This window comes from Chenopodium album, chromosome 19 (assembly GCF_948465745.1).
Source record: "Chenopodium album chromosome 19, dcCheAlbu1.1, whole genome shotgun sequence".
Taxonomy (NCBI): Eukaryota; Viridiplantae; Streptophyta; class Magnoliopsida; order Caryophyllales; family Amaranthaceae; genus Chenopodium; species Chenopodium album.
The window spans coordinates 26,815,503-26,836,040 of record NC_137852.1 but is presented as its reverse complement, the minus strand read 5'-3'; the positions used below and the strand labels follow the sequence as shown (position 1 = coordinate 26,836,040).

Genomic DNA, 20,538 nt, shown 5'->3' with positions numbered 1-20,538 from the left:
AAAACAAACTGAGACATAAAAGAACAATTACAGAACAGTTCTAAGATTGAAAAACCATTTACAATCTTCTATCTTCCATCTTGAGTCAATAAGTTGCTGAACTCTTCCCCAAACCTCTCTTCTAATGGCTTTGACCACTAAGTCTGGGTGCAGAACTGCATGTTGCCAGAAAGAATGATTCCTAGCCAGCCAAATATGATAAACTGCATCAGCCAAAATAGCCTGAAGAAACTTGCTCTGAATCTTGTTTTTTCCCTTTTTTTTCCAGTGCTTCCAAGCCAAGCCAATGCTGTCATGTTGCACACTAACTCCCAACCAACTACAAATACTGCTCAGGCACTTTTTACTATACTCACACTCAAAAAACAGATGAGTTATAGATTCAGTCTTGTCCCCACATAACAGGCACAAATCCTCATTACAGACTCCAATCTTCAGCAGTTTATCTCTTGTTCTGAGCCTGCCAAGCATAGCCAGCCACACCACAAAAGAATGCTTAGGTACATTATACCTGTTCCAGACCCAATTGCCCCAGGGAACTCTTTCCATATTACCCTGCAACCAATTATAACAATCAGCAATTTTATACTTTTTGGTTAACCAATTTTGGCTCATAAAACCATCCTTAAGTTCCTCCTTCACCTTACACATCAACTTCCAACCCCAACCTGCTTCTCTCTTAGGAGCATACTGCCACCATTCCTGCTCTTTGATGTAAACAGAATGAACCCATCTCACCCAAAGAGAGTCAGTCTTGTTTGCTATTTTCCACACATAGCTTCCCAGAGCAGCCTTGTTCCAATTAACACAGTTTCTAACCCCCAAACCACCAGCATATTTGGGTCTACAAACCCAATCCCAAGCCAAAGGAGGAGCCCTACTTAAGACAGCATTACCATCCCAAAGAAAAGCCCTACAGATCTGCACAATTCTAAGCATGACAGTCTTAGGAAAAAGAATGCATTGTGCCCAATAAGTATGCAAACTCATGAGCACAGCATTCACTAACACAGTTCTAGCTGTATAAGACAGGTTCCTAGTACTCCAACATTGAATCTTACCAAGCATCTTATCAATCAAACCATCATAGTCAGCCACTTTTAGATACTTATCATTCAAAGGAATCCCCAAGTACTTAAAAGGCATAGTCCCAAGGACAAAACCAGAAGACTGCAGAATATCAGTTCTGACCTGATCTTGAACATTTCCAAAGAAAATTGCAGTTTTATCTATGTTCACCTGCAATCCAGATCTTTTTTCAAAGGTCTTCAAAGCCCTAATTAGCAATCCTACTGACTTCTTATTACCATAGGAGAAAAGCATCAAATCATCAGCAAAAATTAGATGATTCAAAGCCAAATCATTACATCTTTGATGATACTTAAAATCCCTCCTTTTACCCACTTTCCTCAGCAACCTTGTTAGATACTCCATGACAATCACAAAAAGAAGGGGTGACATGGGATCTCCCTGCCTTATTCCTTTCTTCCCAGCAAAAAAACCATGCAAACCCCCATTAATCATCAAAGAGAAAAAAGGGGTACTCACACACTCCATAATCCCATTAATCATCAAAGAGAAAAAAGGGGTACTCACCCAAAGCAATGAGCATACTTCTTATAAAACCACAACTAACAGAATCATAAGCTTTCCTTAAGTCTACCTTTACAGTACACCTTGGAGGCTTTCTCTTATTACTATAATTCTTGAGCATATCTTGACAGATTAAAATATTATCCAAAATAGATCTTCCTGCCACAAAAGCACCTTGGCATGGATCAATAATATCTGGCAACACCTTCTTAAGCCTGTCACAAATGAGCTTGGAAATGGCTTTATAAATGACATTACAGCAAGCTATTGGCCTGAACTGAGTCACCTTCTGAGCATTTTCAATCTTAGGTATCAGAGTAAGAGTTGTAGCATTCATTTGCTTCAGCAACTTCCCATGGTCAAAAAAATCCAACACTGCTTTAACCACAGCAGGACCAGTAACATCCCAGGTACTTTTAAAAAACTTACTAGAGAACCCATCTGGCCCTGGAGCTTTGTCATCATCAATGCTCCAAATAGCATTCTTAACATCCCTCTCATTAAACTGTCTGCACAAATTCTCTGCCTGAGCACTATCCAGACATTTACCTTCCTGAATTACAGCAGTATGGATTTCCCCACTAGCACAGGCACTAGAGCCAAGAAGAGATTTATAATAATCCAGAAATGCATCACAAACCTGCCTAGGATCATGAACTACCCTACCATCATCACCAACAATAGAATAGATATTATTCTGAATCCTTCTCTTCCTGAGAACAACATGAAAGAAAGCAGAGTTCATATCTCCATCTTTCAACCAATGCACCTTAGCTTTTTGCTTTAAAAACTTATATCTAGCAGAATGAGCCTTAGCATATTCCTCTCTTGCTAATTTCTCCTGCAAAATTAAATTCTCATTATTAGGATTCTCCTGAATTTTAGCCTGAATATCCAGGAGCTTCTTTTCTGCAATTGCATCATCTGTCTCAACACAAGTAAACTTTGTCAAAGAGATACTCTTGAGCTGTTTCTTAGTCTCAGTCAACTTCTTGGCAACTTGGAACATAGCAGTGCCCTGAAACTCAGTATTCCAAGCTTCCTTTACAGTCTGAAAAAAACAAGGGGCATCTACCCACATATTGAAAAATCTGAAAGGTTTCTTCATATTCATGCCACTCCCAAAGAGGTGAATCACACAAGGGCAATGATCCATAAGACCCTCAGGGAAAAAGGTAGCCTGCATCTCAGCAAACTCATCCAGACAAGCAGTATTGACCAGAACTCTATCAATTCTTGTACTTACCCTGTCATTTCCATCCTGTTTATTATTCCAAGTATAAAACATTCCTCCAGTTTGCCAATCAAAAAGCTGAGCATCTCTCACACATTGCCTAAAAGGCTCAACTTCTGAAAGAGAAACAGTAGATCCCACCCTATCTTCTAAATTCAGCACATTATTAAAATCCCCACCAATCAACCAGGGCTTATGAATATTTCCAGCTAATTGTTGAATATGCTCCCATAACTCCTTCCTCTGAATAGCTTCATTCAAACCATAAACAAAAGTAACATCAAACTGGACACCAGTGGCCCTATGAATCACTTTACAATGAATGAGCTGCACCTCCACTCTTATTACAGTCACTTCAAAGATCTGAGGTAACCAAATCACCCATATTCTACCATTTTTATGCTTACTATAGTTAGCACATACTGACCAATCACCACCTATCCTATCAAAAACAGTCCCAAACTTCCTGTCCTTCACTTTTGTTTCCAGGAGCCCAAACATACCTATACAATGCTGTCTCACAAACCATAAGACATCACACATTCTACTAGGCATATTCAAACCCCTAACATTCCAGAAACCGACTTTATCCATTAACAGGCACAGAACACTCCCCCTCCTCTAAAACCCTAAACCTGCTACCACTTTTGCTTATCATGAATACTCCAGTATGATGTTTATACCCCTTCTCAGGCAATTCATTCATATTTACATTCTCTATGTTGTCTGCTGACAACTTTCTGTCATCATGTATTCCATCTGTCCTATCAGATCTCTGCACTTGTCTCCATTCTTTCCTTGGAACACCTTGCTTCTGCCTTCTAGGTTGTTGTTTCTGTTTTACACCCTTAGCTCTAGCTTGGACTTTATGATTGGGGCACTGAGGCTCTTCATGTCCAATTCCTGTACACATAGTACAAATCACTGGCTTCCAGTCATAGATGATTTGTTGAATTACAGTACTTCCCAGCTCATCAAGAAACTCAATATGGGTGGGAAAATCTCCATTAAACTTCATCTCCACCATTACTCTAGCAAAATCCAGCCTCTCTTTAGTCATAGTAGCCCTATCAGTTTTGATAGGTTTCCCAAGTTGAGAAACCAGTTTCATCAAGGTGTTCTGACCCCAGTACTTCAAATCCAGGCCAGGTAACCTTATCCACACTGGAACCTCATTAACTGTTGCTTTAGAAATATCTAAATCCAACGTCCATGGCTTAATAACCATTGGCTTTTTATCAAACAGTATAGGTGCAGTCTTCAAAGCCATCTCCTTACCTTCTTGTGATCTAAATCTCACCAAAAAGACACCATTAGAGTGCACTGAGACTTTATCCACTCCAAACTTACCCCAGATTCTTCTCACAAAACCATTGATTACCACAAGAGGAGGCTTAGCCCCAATTACATAACAAACCAGAGCATTAGCCCAAAAATCAATTTCAGGTTTAACATCATCCATGGTAATCTGAACCTTTTCACCATTATTTCCAACATTAAACTCAGTCTCAGAAAACTGGCATCCCTCATTTTCATTACCCTCAAACAATCGTTCCCTCCAATTTAACCTAGGAACAGGGTATTCAGACTGAACAGGGGATTGAATTGGGGGAACAACAATAGGGGACTCAGCAATTGGGGAAAAGCTATTCCTATTGCAATTGCCATTCTCAAGCATCATTAATGGGGTTGGATTATCAAAATCAATAACACTAGCACAACATTCAGCTCTATGAACATCACCATCAATCGAAGAGGATGAAGAATGTATTACCTTCAGCCATTGATTGAAAGCCACTTGGTGTTGCTCACGCTCTTCTTGGGTAACCTCCTTCACTGGACATTCCTCCTCCATCATTGAGTCCAGCCAGCTTACCTCAGAAACATCCCCCGACACCATACTCTGTTCTTGGCGCTTAGAAAAATTCCTCGTTCTCGGTCCTGAATTCAGCTTTGTTTTTTGCTTTTTCTTCGATTTTGATCCAGAATTCTTGCTTCCTTTACCTTTCTTTTTCTTCGCCATTAAAATCGAGCTTAAAATCTAGGATCAAAAAAGAGGGTTTCAATCGCAAAAACGACTTTCTCTCTCTAGTTCTTGAGACTTTCTCTCTCTAACTTTCATTTTACTTTCATTTGACTTACTTTCATTTGACTCAAATAGCTTTGTTGAATGCCTTTGACTTACATTTCATTCAAAAAGCTTTGTTTGAATGTGTTTAACTTTTATTTTACTCAATTAGCTTTATTTAATGCATTTGACGTTTCTTTGATTCGATAAGCTTTGTATGAATGTGTTTGACTTTCATTTCATTCAAAAAGCTTTGTTAAATGTGTTTGACTTACATTTGACTGAATTAGCTTTGTGAAATGCATTTGACTTTCATTTGATTAAAAAAGCTTGCTTTGAATGTGTTTGACTTTCAATTGAGTCAATAAGCTTTGTTGAATGCATTTGACTTTAATTTGATTCAAAAAGCTTTGTTTGAATGTGTTTGACTTTATTTGATTCAATTAGCTTTGTTGAATGCATTTGACTTTCATTTGATTCTAAAAGCTTTGTTTGAATGTGTTTGACTTTCATTTTACTTAATTAGCTTTGTTCAATGCATTTGACTTTCATTTGATTGAAAAAGCTTTATTTTTTTTATCTAATTGACTTTCATTTGACTCAATTAGCTTTGTTGAATGCATTAAACTTTCACTAAATTTAAAAATCATTGTTTAACTGAGTTTGACTTTCATTTGACTCAATTAGCTTTGTTCAATGCATTTGACTTTCATTTGCTTTAAAAAGCTTTGTTTAAATGTTTTTGACTTTCATTTGATTCAATTAACTTTGTTGAATGCATTTGATTTTCATTTGATTCAAAAACCTTTGTATGAATGTGATTGACTTTCATTTGACTAAATCAGCTTTGTTAAATGCATTTGACTTTCATTTGATTCAAAAAGCTTTGCATGAACTGGACTGACATTCATTTGACTCAATTAGCTTTGTTGAATGCATTTGACTTTCATTTCATTCAAAAATCTTTGTTTGAATGTGATAGACCTTCATTTGACTCATTTAGCTTTGTTTAATGCATTTGACTTTCATTTGATTGAAAAAACTTTGTTTGAATGTGTTTGACTTTCATTTGACTAGATTAGCTTTGTTCAATGCATTTGACTTTCATTTGATTGAAAAAGCTTTGTTTGGTGTTTGACTTTCATTTGACTCAATAAGCTTTGTTGAATGCATTTGACTTTCATTTGATTCAATAAAAAGCTTTGTTTTAATGTGTTTGACTTTCATTTGACTCAATTATCTTTGTTGAACGCATTTGACTTTCATTTGATTCAAAAGCTTTGTATGAATGTGTTTGACTTTCATTTGACTCAATTAGCTTTGCTGAATGCATTTGACTTTTATTTGATTCAAAAAGTTATGTTTGAATGTGTTCTACGTTCAATTGAATTAGCTTTGTTGAATAAATTTGAATTTCAAATGATTCAAAGCGTTGTATGAATGTGTGTGACTTTCATTTGACTCAATTAGCATTGTTGAATGCATTTGACTTTCATTTGATTCAAAAAGCTATGTTTAAATGCGTTTGACTTTCGTTTGATTCAATTAGCTTTGTGACGTGAGGAAAATGCATGTCGTTATCTACCCTTTCCCCAAGTCAAACTAAATTTGTAAACACCTAACCAACCTTATATGAATATAGGGTAAGTTAAGGGTCGATCCCAAGGGAATGCAATGATGAAAACTAAAGTCTAAGTCAAGCTACCTCGAAGTCGAAAATGATATTTTGGTTGGTACCTAAGTGAACTAGATCGAATAAAACTAGTAATCAAGGGGTCTAAACACTAGGGATATGGGTTCCACATGCAAGATCAATGATAATGCTAGAACAAAGCTCAATCAATTAGCTCAAGTATTGCAATGGACAAACAATAGTAGCAATCAAGAGAGCTCAAATGCTATCTCCTATAGGCCAATCTAGTGGTCACTATGAAAGGCAAACCAAGAAGAATCACAAGCAAACCCAATCAATTAGAGCAACCTTCAAATCAATTGGTCATGTCATTAAGAGTTGCAATGCAATCTAGATTAATCTTATAGGTTGATCAATCCTAATCCAATCAATCTCATGCAAAACTATGTCAACCAAATTAATTGCAACAAATAAACCAATCAAGGAGCATCAACTAGCATTTCCATTAACCAAACATGCTTCCCCCTTTCCCTAGAAACTAATCTACTCACTAATCATGGTGAGATTCAAAACCAAATAACTAGAAATTGCATTGATCATCATATCTATATCAAAATCTAATAGAAATCAAAGTGTTCAATAATATCAAACTCAAATCCAAGAAAAACAAACATTAAGCATAAATAAAATAGCAAGTAAGTAAGAGATGAAAGAAAGAAAAGATTCTCACTAATATTGAAGATTGAAAATGAAGAAATCCAAACTTGAGTGATCAAATGTTGAGTTACAATCCAAAACAAAGAACTTCTCTCTAACTTCTCTCTAGATTCTCTCTCTAAAACTAAGCAAAGAAAAATATGAAAAATATTATCCAAGAGTTTTCTCTCCAAAAAAAAAAGAAATACAATTCTATTTATAGGCAAGGAAGAAAACGGCAGCCCCCCGCGGTCTCTCTCGATGAACCCGCGCCCGCGGAGAAATGGGTACGGAACCCTCCGCGGGCTGCCTGGGCAGCACCCGCGCCCGCGGCCTCAAAGGCCCGCGCCCGCGGCTTGATGACCCGCGCCCGCGGCGAAGTCCTCTGCTCCCAAAGGCTGATCAGGGGAGCCGCGGTCTCTCTGAGGGGAGAGACCTCTCCAAATTGCCCGCGCCCGCGGAGAGACCGCGGGGCAACCGCGGCTAGTTCCTGCCAACTTTTTGGCATTTGTGAACAATAGAGCCCGCGCCCGCGGCTTGAAGTCCCGCGCCCGCGGCTTGATGGAAAACCATGGAGACCTCTCCGAGGTCTCTCCAAGGTCTCTCAAAGCCCTCTCTAGCCAAATGCTCCTTCCTTGCTTGATCATTGAGGTCTCGAATTGCATCCTTTGCCAAGGTGGATCTCACAATACCTACACAAGTAAACAAAGAAAGGAAATAAAAGGGAAAAAGAGCAAAATAAAGGAAAAACACGAGAAACACGAAGAAAGAGGAAAAAGGAGAAACTAAAGGAAAAAGGGCCAAAACTAAAAGAAGAAAGCAACAAAAAGGGAAAGAAATAACCTAAAGGACTACCTAATGAGTGCCATAAATGACACTCATCAAATTCCCCCAAGCTAGACTTTTGCTCGTCCCGAGCAAAACAAAGGCTAAGAAGGAATAAGAAAGGACAAATCGAAATAAAAAGAAAAAGAGGGGTAAGAATTTACACTAGGACTCACTGTCGTAGGAATCACGGTTGTTTTTAGCTACAACAAGCCATTTTGAACCTCTAGATCGCTCTAGAGGACGAGTGATGCTCTCGTAAGGGTATCCTAAGAGTTTACCCATAACTCTCCACCAAACCCCCAAGAGGCAAACCAAGGAAAGAAAAGAAAGAGAAAGAAAGGAAACAAAATCTTTACGAAATGGACTTTACAAAGAGACTATAATTCAAATGAATAAAAAACTTTCTAAAGTGAATTATGGTATGCACGTTATAAGATACCTAAGGTTGATTGAAACATAAATATGCTAAGCATAGGAACTAGTTATCACACTCCACCTTCATCCCAAACAATCTTACCGCGTTCCCCCTACTAATCTCATATCTCCCCTTAGTGAGCATCTCATAGATTCCGCGAAGGAACCGGAAAAAGATCAAAGTTTTAGGCTACTCGACATCTTGATTTCGCATCCCCTTTCCTTAGTCCACAACTTATGATTCCCTCCACCGATGAAAGACTCAACTCCTAGGTCCAAAGGTCTTTCCCCAAGGTTGTAACGTAAGGCAAGAAGGGTTAAGGTAGGCTAAAAATTTAAAATTTGGTGGTTATCCTAAAAATGTGAAGCAAAGACCGGCCAAATCTCAACACCAAACTTAAGTAATCACCAAACAAAAATGTATTAACACCCCCAAGCTTATTCAAAACAATACTCTACTAAAATAGAAACAAAAAGCGTGAACATTTAACGCTTTTCCCCCCAAGCTAAAGGAAACATTGTCCTCAATGCAAAGAGAGGAAATGATTTTTTTTTTTTTTTTTTTTTTTTTTTATTTTTTTTTATTGTACTCATACACCTTTAAAGCATTAGTCCTTGCCTCTTTCTCAATTCGGACGGCTTTTACAGAAGCATTTGCCGTTATTCACAAAAACAACTCAAATATGTTTACCAAATCGAACCCAAACCCCAACTTCATACACCACAATCTCCAAACATTGACCCTTGCTTCACAAAAACCAAAAAGAAAAAGAACGAAACAAAAGGCTCAAAATGTCTAAATATGCGGCTTAAAAAGAGGGAAGAAGGCTCAAAGGGGTAACAAGTAGGCAAATGTATCCCCAAATTCAAGAAGTAAACATAAAATGGACTATCCTAACCTAAAAAAAAAAAGAAAATACCTCCCCGAAAAATTTGCCTTTGTCCTTCCTAGGTAGTTCGGTCACGGTCTTAGGAATCATATGCTAAGATTCTAGATTAGGTTTGCGAAAATCAAGGATCCATGCCGCTCATGCAAGTATTTGATGAAAGCTTGAACAATTATACATCTCACATGGTTGTAGCAAAAACTCACTAAGGTTGTCAAATCAAAGATAGGGAGCAACTACCAACATGCCACAAACGAGTAGAATCCGGTTTCATGATCCCCCTAGTTCTAGACAACTATCTTAGCATGCTTTATCCTAGAATCAACCAAACGTAATCTCAAACCATGCATACCATAATTACCTAGGAAGACTATTATTCAAAAGCAAGAGTCCATTGCATATAAGTCCAATATTCAAAAAGAGAAAGAGTAAAAAGAAGGCCTCAAAAAGATATGCACACCACAAGAATCAAAAGAAAAGGGAAAGAAAAGAAAAGATGGTAAACTAAGATAAAGATAGGAAAGGGAAAGAGGAAAGGGCAAAGATGCAATCATAACACATTTATCCCAATCGACAAACAAGTGGTCTAATGGCCACATCGCCAAAGACCCCAAACACACTAGGTGTTAAAATCATACATCCTCGAACCGTTCAACTTCCCCTATGTCTATTCCTAATCTAAGCAACCAAGAAGATAAAAAAAGGTGAAAATAAAAAGAAGTAAAATAAGAAAGACCTCACCAAGCATCCGTGCTAGACTAAAGTACCCAAAGAGTTTGCAGAGGCTTCTCCAAAGGGCTCCGCAATCCAAAGCATGAGCTACGAACAAGGTGAGTAAAAGAAAAGAAAGCTATATATATACAAAGTGAATTTGTTAGTAACTTCCAAACAAAAGCAAACAATAAAGAAAACGAAAACACTAACTATATACAAAAACCTAGAAGAACCCATCATCATCAAAAATTTTTATAGAAGATCCCAAAAACATCATCCAAAGAAATAATCAACAACAAGCAACACAACAACGAGACCAATAGCCAAAATCCACCAAAAACCTTATCAAAAACTTCCCACCGAGCCAAAGGTGCCGTCCCCATGCTAACACATCCTTATGACCCTCCCCCCTCACAAAATGAAAGCATCGACCCCGATGCCGACAACCATGCAAAAATAGGGAAAAGGGGAGAACAAAAGGGAGACAAATATGCAAATAAAGGGACTAATGGCCACTCGGGCCGGCACCATCATCACCCCCAGAACCATCACCCCCATCCCAACCTCCGGTGAAACCGGGAGGAAAACCGTAATAACCCCTAAAAAGGTCTTGTTGGGATGGGGTCAATTGGTCAAAGGGCGGTTGTTGAACGAGGGGCTCGGGGTGACGGGGGTCAACATAATAATAAGCGGGGTCACCCCTATAATCATTCCCCCCCGGGGCCCTATAGTCATAAGGCGGGAAGTTGCGCCTTGGCACATCGGGGGTCTCAACCCCTTGCCAATAAGGGTACGTAGGGAGGCCATCACCACCCCGGGAAGGTACCGGCCCTTGTTGGGGCGGCACATAAGGGTAGTTAACCGGGGGTGCGACCTCCCCCCTACGTACACTAGCATCATATAAGGCACTAGTTTGATAAGAAAGTGTTTGGTGGTCGGAATACATACCATGCATGGAAAGTCTCATGCGGTCCATTTGCGCCCACATAGCCGCCATATCTTGCTCAAAGTCATATGGCGGTTGTTGTTGTTGTTCTTGTTGTTGTTGTTGTTGTTGTTGTTGTCTTCTTCTTCTTCCTTGGTGATGCTGTTGTTGAAATGGTTGTTGTTGTTGTAATGGTTGTGGTTGTTGTTCCTCTTGTTCTTCTCCTCGTCCTACCTCCTCCTCCTCATTCACATCCCCTAAGCCGACACCCTCAACAAAATTAACATCTTCCTCCATCTCATCCTCATCAACCCTACCATTGTCCCTAGGGACCATCCAAACATTCCTAGCCTCGCGAAAAATGGAGGTTGCGGCCGGGTTAGGTAAAAGGCTGTGGTGGGTATTCCTTACTAGCCAAGAGTAGGTACCGGCCCTCTTAGTACTAGTAATGAAGCGGAGGGTGTTAACTTGCCTCAAATTTATCCAAATGTCCTCACTCCCTCCAACCGGAGTGCAAGATTCCAAGAACCGCTCTTGGTTGAAATATCTCACCAACCGGGTCACCATGCCCCCACAATGAACCTCCCCCGTCTTCACCCCATGCATTATCTCCTTGCACCCTTCCATGAAGATGTACCCAAAGTTAATCCTAGAACCCAATTCCGGCTAGTAGCCATCCACAAAACCATTATCTCCTCCCGAGATAACTTACCCAAATCTTGCTTAATATAAACCGAGTACCCAAGAATTCTATGAAGGATCCTAAGGGCCGGATGAATGATCTCACTAGCAAGGGAAGTTTTGGAGTCAAATTGCTTTTTGTGGGCTATGGTTCTCCACCAAGCAACCTCATTATACTCACTTTGGGCATGGGAGATAAGGGGTTCGAAAATATCCCCATCGGGGTTGAAACCTAAGGCCACATTAAACTCGGCTAGGTTCATGGTGTGTTTGATGTTGAAGAGTTGGAAGGAGATGATGTAGTCGGTGTCCCCAACCCTATTGAACTCGAAGGTGGAGAAAAACTCGATCGAGGGTTCCAAGTAAGTACGGGGGTTAAACTTCAAGAATTCACCTAAGCTAAGGTTGTTTAGAAGCACCTCAAGATCATTATCTATCCCTAGCTTGGCCATATCGTCACGGAAATAGTGGCGGGAGGGTCTAAACCTACGGTCCTTCATTTTGTTGTAAATGGGCAATTGCTTGGACCGGTTCCACAATTTTAGAGGAGGGAGAGGAGGAGGGGCGTCATCTTGGTTAGTAGAGTGTGTTTGGGGGTTAGGGGAAGAGGATTGGCCTTGAGAAGATTGGTCGGGAGATTGGGTTGATCGGTTCTTGCTACTCTTTGATCGCCTCAACAAATTCATTTTTTTTTTATCACACAAGTTCACAAAAAATGCACAAGAAATAATCCAACTCCCTCAATCAAACAACTAACACCTCAAACACTCACAATCCTCCTTCAAATCCAACCAAAACCCCCAAAAACTACAAGATACCTGTTTCAATCAACACAACAACCAAAATTCCAACAACAAATACCATTATTAACAATCATCCATCAAATATATGCAAGAATATCTAGAGAAATCAATCATCACTCAAAAATACCAAATTTCACAAAAATAATCATGAAACACAAAAATCATGCTCAAAATCAAGATAAACCAACCAATGTAAATAAATCAATTGAAATTGACAAGAATAATACAAAGGTTAGAAGTATACCAAGATTGGAGACTCAAAACAAGCTAAGAGCACCACACACTACCGGAACTTGCCGAAAAATCACGAGAAACTTGAGTAGAAGTGATGAAAATGGAGAAATAAGGTAGATTTTGTGAAAATTTGATGGAAAAATTGAAGAAAGGAGTAAGGATTTGATGATTTGGGGTTAGGGTTTGAGTGTATGTAGAGAGAGAAAGGGGAAAATTAGAGAGGAGATGAGAAAATAAGAGAGGAGAGAGAAGGAGAGGGGAGTTCCGGGTAATGTAAACCCAGATCCCCGCGGTCTCTCCCGATACTGCCGCGGTCTCGGGAACTCTCCCGCGCCCGCGGGGAGACCGCGGGACAACCGCGGGGAGTTCCTGCCCGAATTTGCTAATTTCTTACCTGATGGGTGCCGCGCCCTCTCCAAAATAGCCGCGCCCTCTCCATATTTCCGCGCCCTCTCCAAACTCCCCCGCGCCCGCGGAGAGACCGCGGGGCAACCGCGGGGAGTTCCTGATCGGAATTTGCTTTGAAAGCTAGAGATGCCCCCGAGGTCTGTCCAAGCCCTCGGGGAGCCCTCTCCACTGCACTCTAAACTCTACATAAAACCCCTTCTTTCCAACAAGTGATGACAATGGGCAACCTACAAAACAAACACAAAACCAACACAACATAAGAGCGAAAACTAAACAAAGAAAAAGAAAAGAAAAGAAAAATGAGATGAGAATCCGGGTTGCCTCCCGTAAGCGCTTTTGGTTAACGTCGTTAGCTCGACGTGCTTCACCCACTCAAAGTGGCTTGATAAGAATCATTTTGTGAACAAGACCAACAAACACTCCATCAAAGTACTTCTTGAGCCGATGACCATTAACCTTAAATGAAGAAGAAGAATCCAATGGAGAAATTTCCACAGAACCATTACCAAAAACATCCTTCACCAAGAACGGACCACTCCATCTTGACATGAGTTTTCCGGGGAACAACTTCATTCTAGAATTATAGAGGAGGACTTTGTCACCTACACAAAACTCCTTTTTCTCAATCAACTTGTCATGAACCTCTTTGGATCGAGCTTTGTAGGTGCTAGCACAATCGTAAGCATCAAGTCGAAGCTCCTCTAATTCATGAAGGTCCAACCACCTCTTCTCTCCCGCACTTGCTAAGTCAAAATTGATCCTCTTGATGGCCCACAAGGCACGATGTTCAAGCTCAACCGGGAGATGGCACGATTTGCCATAGACAAGGCGATATGGAGTGGTACCAATGGGTGTCTTAAAAGCCGTCCTATAAGCCCATAGAGCATCATCCAATTTGTCCGACCAATCCTTTCTATTGCGAGCAACCGTCTTCTCAAGAATAAGCTTGATTTGGCGATTTGAAACCTCAACTTGGCCACTCGTTTGAGGATGGTAGGGAAGCCCAAATCGTTGATGCACACCATGTTTCCTCAACATCTTTTTGAAGGCGTTATGGACAAAGTGAGACCCATTATCACTTATCACCGCTTTTGGGACACCAAACCTTGGAAAGATGATCTTCTTAAACAACTTCAACACAACCTTGTGATCATTTGTTGGGGAGGCAATGGCCTCAACCCACTTAGAAACATAGTCCACCGCCACAAAGATATATTGATTCCCATACGAAGAGGGGAATGGTCCCATGAAGTCAATTCCCCACACATCGAACACCTCCAATTCAAGGATAGGTTGTTGAGGCATCTCATTTCGCTTGGAAATGTTCCCAACTCGTTGACATCGGTCACACGACTTAACAAAGCCCCATGAATCCTTGAAGAGATGTGGCCACCAAAAACCACTTTGAAGAACCTTGGTAGCGGTCTTGGAAACACCCATGTGCCCACCGCTTGGGTCCGAGTGGCACATTTTTAAAACACTAGGCACCTCTTCATTTGGAACACAACGCCTAAGTAAGCCATCAACCCCACGTTTGTATAAGATGGGATCATCCCACAAATAGTGCCGTGCTTCTCGTTTGATTTTCTTCCTTTGGTTTTTGGAGAATGAGGGTGGAAACTCCCCACATGCTAGAAAATTTACCAAATCGGCATACCATGGGAGTTCCTTCACCTCTATGGCATACAAGAAGTCATCAAGCATTCTATCTTCTATTGGTAGACCATCATCATGAATTTGATCCCCTTCAAGGCGAGAAAGATGGTCCGCCACAACATTCTCCGCACCCTTCTTGTCTCTAATCTCAATCTCAAAGGCTTGCAATTCAAGCACCCATCGGATCAACCTTGGCTTGGATTCTTTCTTGGCAAAGAGATACTTGAGGGCCACGTGATCCGTGAAGACTATGGTTTTGGAACCCAACAAGTAACACCGGAATTTCTCAAAAGAGTGCACAATTGCCAAAAATTCTTTTTCCGTTGTTGTGTAGTTCTTTTGAGCCCCATTGAGAGTCTTGGACATATAGTAGATCACATGAAGCTTCTTTTCTACCCGTTGTCCCAAAACACCTCCAATCGCCCAATCACTCGCATCACACATCAACTCAAAAGAAAGATCCCACCTTGGGCCTTGAACAATAAGAGTAGAGATTAGGGCCTTCTTCAATCTATCAAATGCTTTCAAGCACTTGTCATCAAATTTGAACTCAACATCTTTTTGAAGAAGGTCATTTAGGGGCTTAGCAATGAATGAAAAATCTTTGATGAATCTTCTATAGAAACCCGCATGACCAAGGAACGATCTCACTCCTTTGACATTCACCGGAGGTGGAAGTTTCTCAATCACGTCAATCTTGGCCTTATCCACCTCAATGCCTCTATTTGAAATCTTGTGCCCAAGCACTATACCTTCCTCCACCATGAAGTGGAATTTCTCCCAATTCAAAACAAGATTGACTTTCTCACATCTTGCCAAACACTTCTCAAGATTCACAAGGCACTCCTCAAAAGAAACACCCCCCACCGAAAAATCATCCATAAAGACCTCCATTTCCTCTTCCAACATATCCCCGAAGATACTCATCATGCACCTTTGGAAAGTAGCGGGTGCATTGCATAACCCAAAGGGCATTCTCCGGTAGGCAAAGGTCCCATAAGGACAAGTGAATGTGGTCTTTTCTTGATCATTAGGGTGGATGGGGATTTGGAAGAATCCGGAATACCCATCGAGGAAACAATAAAACTTGTGCCTTGTTAGTCTCTCAAGCATTTGATCAATAAACGGAAGAGGAAAGTGATCCTTCTTGGTGGATGTGTTTAGACGTCTATAGTCTATACACATCCGCCAACCGGTGACCGTCCTAGTTGGAATGAGCTCACCCTTCTCATTCTCAACCACGGTCATGCCCCCCTTCTTTGGAACGACATGGACGGGGGAGACCCACCTAGAGCTAGAGATGGGGAATATTATTCCCGCATCCAATAGCTTGGTGATCTCTTTCTTAACTACTTCTCCCATTTGGGGATGTAGTTTCCTTTGTCGTTCAATAGAAGGAAGGGCGCCTTCCTCAAGCGTTATGTGGTGTTGGCACAAAGCGGGGCTTATACCTTTAAGGTCATCAATTGTGTACCCCAAAGCACCTTGGTGTTTTCTCAAAACACCACATAACGCTTGAGCTTGGCTCTCGCTCAAGGATGCACTAACTATCACGGGGTAAGTGGAATGAGGGCCCAAGAATTCATACCTCAGGTGTGATGGTAGAGGTTTAAGCTCCACCATAGGCACACCATTACCTTCTTGTGATGTGGCCACTTGCAAAGCCTCATTGCTTGAGATTTTCAAACATTTTTGCTCATCCACTTCCTCCACACTTCCATCAAGTAACTCCTCATAGAAAGTCATCTCCTTGCTCGAAACACCTACCTTGTCTTTGTTCATCAAAACATTCTCAAGAGCATCGTTAGAAGTGAGCAAGTGCTCATGCATGGAGGACACAACAATATCAAGTGAATCAATCATCATGCAATTTTCCAAAGAAGAACATGGATACTTCATGCTCTCATTCAAATCAAATTCTATAACCTCTTCTCCTACCTTAAGGGAGATCTTAGCACTTCTCACATCAATCATGGCTCCCGAGGTAGCAAGAAAGGGTCTACCTAAAATGATTGGAATGTTGGCATCCTCATCCATTTCAAGAACAACAAAATCCACGGGAAACACAAACTTCCCAACCCTCAAAGGGACATCTTCTACCTTACCTTTTGGAAATTTGATAGACCTATCCGCTAATTGCAAGGTAATGTTAGAAGGTAAGAGTTCCCCTAGCTCAAGTCTTTGATAAACCGAATATGGCATTAAGCTCACACTAGCTCCTAAGTCACATAAGGCATTATCAATTTGCATTTTATTAATGGCACAAGGGATGGAGAAGTTTCCGGGATCTTTCAACTTGGGTGGCATTTTGTTCATGATGATAGCACTACAATTTTCGGTCAAATTGATGGTCTCCACAACCTCACAAGTTCTTCTCCCACTCAAAATGTCTTTGAGGAATTTGGCATAATTTGGCATTTGGTTGATCACATCGGTGAAAGGTAGAGAAAGGTGGAGTTGTTTTAGCATCTCAATAAATCTCCCAAATTGTTCATCCAATTTGTGTCTCATGAATTTTTGTGGGTAGGGGAGCTTGGGTTTCACAATCTCTTTCTCTACACTCACCTCTCTAGGTGTCTCAACCACCACCTCATCCAATGATGCCCTATTCCCCTCATCCTCAACCAAAATCTCCCTAGGAATCTCCTTATCTACACCCTTCCTAGGCAATCTCTCCTCAAGAACCTTTCCACTCCTTGTAACAATAGCATTCACGGGTTTCTTGGGATCAAGACCTTGGGAAGGTAAAGAAGAAGGGCTTGCATGATCTTTCAAGGAATTAGCAAGTTGAGAGATTTGGTTTTCAAGCATTTTATTGTGGGTCATCATTTCATTGAATTTTTTATCACTCACGGCCATGTATGTGTTCAACAACTTAGTTTGATTCTCAATTATCTCTTCCAAATTAGTTCTAGGTGAAGAAGGTTGAGAATAGGAACTTTCACCTTGAGTCTTTGGAACAAACCCGGGTGGGGGACCTCTTTGAGAATTATTTTGAAAATTTCCCCGTCCTTGATTGTTCCAATTACCCCTATTTTGACTTTGGCCATAACTTTGATTATGGTTTCCCCCACCTTGATTATGATTACCACTACCTTGGTTATGATTTCCATAACCTTGGTTTTGGTTACCATAATTTGGGCTTTGATTACCATAATTTTGGCCTTGATTTTGGCCACTATAACCTTGATTATTATAGCTACCACGAGAACCTTGGTTCCCTTGGTTTCTATAACCACCACCTTGGTTATAGTTGTCAAAATTGCCTTGGCCTTGGTAGTTCCTATTCCATTGACCTCTTTGATTATCAAACCGTTGACCATTGTTATTCGACACATAATTCACATGTTCACTCTCATGGTTATCAAACTCATCAACACATTCATTAGGACAAGTACTAGAGTCATGATCATAAGATCCACATGCATCACAAAACAAACACCCCATAGGCATATTATGTGAAGAGGGAGGGGGTTGAGAGTTAGAAGGAGTACCTCTCCCCTTAAATTGGGAGGGAAGATTCGAGGTTTGAGAAGAGGAAGAAGTGCTCTCCAACTTAGCTTTGATTGCGGTGACCTCCTTTCCTAAGTTTTTCATTTGGGAGGAAAGGTTATTGATTGCATTTAGATGGTCCACCGAATATAATGAAGATTGCTTGCTTGAAGAGTCCCTCTCCCCATCTTGCCAATCCCTATAGTATGTCACCATGTCCTCGATGATGTCCACAACTTCTTCTTCGGTTTTGTTCATGATAGGGCCACCGGCTCCTCCATCAAGGCATGACTTGCCTTGGGGACTTAAACCGCCATAGAAGATTTGGATCACTTGGTATGTGGGGATTCCGTGGTGAGGGCACTCCCTTTGATACTCTTTGAATCTCTCCCATGCTTCGTAAAGGCTTTCACTTGGCTTTTGCTTGAACCCTTGAATCAAGGCTCTTGCCTCCGCCGTCTTCTTTTGGGGGTAGAAGCGGGACAAGAAAGCCTTTGTGACATCGTCCCAAGTTCTCAAGGAGTTGGGCTTCACCTCTTTGTCTAGCCACTCCAAAGATCTTCCTATTAGAGAGAAAGGGAACAACTTGAGGCGGATGAATTCTTGAGAAACCCCATTGACTTTGATGGTGTTGCAATATTTTTCAAATTCTTTCAAATGGTTCAATGGGCTCTCATTCTTGGCCCCACTATATTGCCTTCTCTCGATCAAGGTGATCATTGCTGGACGGATTTCGAAGTCATTTGCCGGGGTAGTGGGAGGAGCTATTCCACTTTCAAATCTATATGCCCCGGGCACTCCAAGCTCCTTCAAGGCCACTCTAGGATTTTCACCCATGCCTTGTTCTTCTTGAATTTCTTCCTCGCTTGAAGAGCTATAAGCCAAAGATCTAATATCCACTCTTCTTCTTGAAATAGTCCTTTCTATTTCCGGATCAAGGGGAACAAAGGAATGATTACGGGTTCTGTGCATGCAAAAACTCAAACAAAAAAAATATTAGTAGCACGGCTACAAGTGTAGCCTAAAGAAACAAAATCTTTTTGTATTTTTTTTTAAATGAAGTAGACTCAACAACAAAAGCTAATCACCAATAGCACTCCCCGGCAACGGCGCCATTTTGACGTGAGGAAAATGCATGTCGTTATCTACCCTTTCCCCAAGTCAAACTAAATTTGTAAACACCTAACCAACCTTATATGAATATAGGGTAAGTTAAGGGTCGATCCCAAGGGAATGCAATGATGAAAACTAAAGTCTAAGTCAAGCTACCTCGAAGTCGAAAATGATATTTTGGTTGGTACCTAAGTGAACTAGATCGAATAAAACTAGTAATCAAGGGGTCTAAACACTAGGGATATGGGTTCCACATGCAAGATCAATGATAATGCTAGAACAAAGCTCAATCAATTAGCTCAAGTATTGCAATGGACAAACAATAGTAGCAATCAAGAGAGCTCAAATGCTATCTCCTATAGGCCAATCTAGTGGTCACTATGAAAGGCAAACCAAGAAGAATCACAAGCAAACCCAATCAATTAGAGCAACCTTCAAATCAATTGGTCATGTCATTAAGAGTTGCAATGCAATCTAGATTAATCTTATAGGTTGATCAATCCTAATCCAATCAATCTCACGCAAAACTATGTCAACCAAATTAATTGCAACAAATAAACCAATCAAGGAGCATCAACTAGCATTTCCATTAACCAAACATGCTTCCCCCTTTCCCTAGCAACTAATCTACTCACTAATCATGGTGAGATTCAAAACCAAATAACTAGAAATTGCATTGATCATCATATCTATATCAAAATCTAATAGAAATCAAAGTATTCAATAATATCAAACTCAAATCCAAGAAAAACAAACATTAAGCATAAATAAAATAGCAAGTAAGTAAGAGATGAAAGAAAGAAAAGATTCTCACTAATATTGAAGATTGAAAATGAAGAAATCCAAACTTGAGTGATCAAATGTTGAGTTACAATCCAAAACAAAGAACTCCTCTCTAACTTCTCTCTAGATTCTCTCTCTAAAACTAAGCAAAGAAAAATATGAAAAATATTATCCAAGAGTTTTCTCTCCAAAAAAAAAAAGAAATACAATTCTATTTATAGGCAAAGAAGAAAACGGCAGCCCCCCGCGGTCTCTCTCGATGAACCCGCGCCCGCGGAGAAATGGGTACGGAACCCTCCGCGGGCTGCCTGGGCAGCACCCGCGCCCGCGGCCTCAAAGGCCCGCGCCCGCGGCTTGATGACCCGCGCCCGCGGCG

The 20,538-nt window shown here is 40.6% G+C and overlaps 1 pseudogene; it reads left to right on the top strand.

Moving 5' to 3' along the window:
* Positions 1 to 18,612: 18,612 nt before the first annotated feature.
* Positions 18,613 to 18,711, top strand: LOC145596207 (small nucleolar RNA R71; annotated as a pseudogene).
* Positions 18,712 to 20,538: the final 1,827 nt, after the last annotated feature.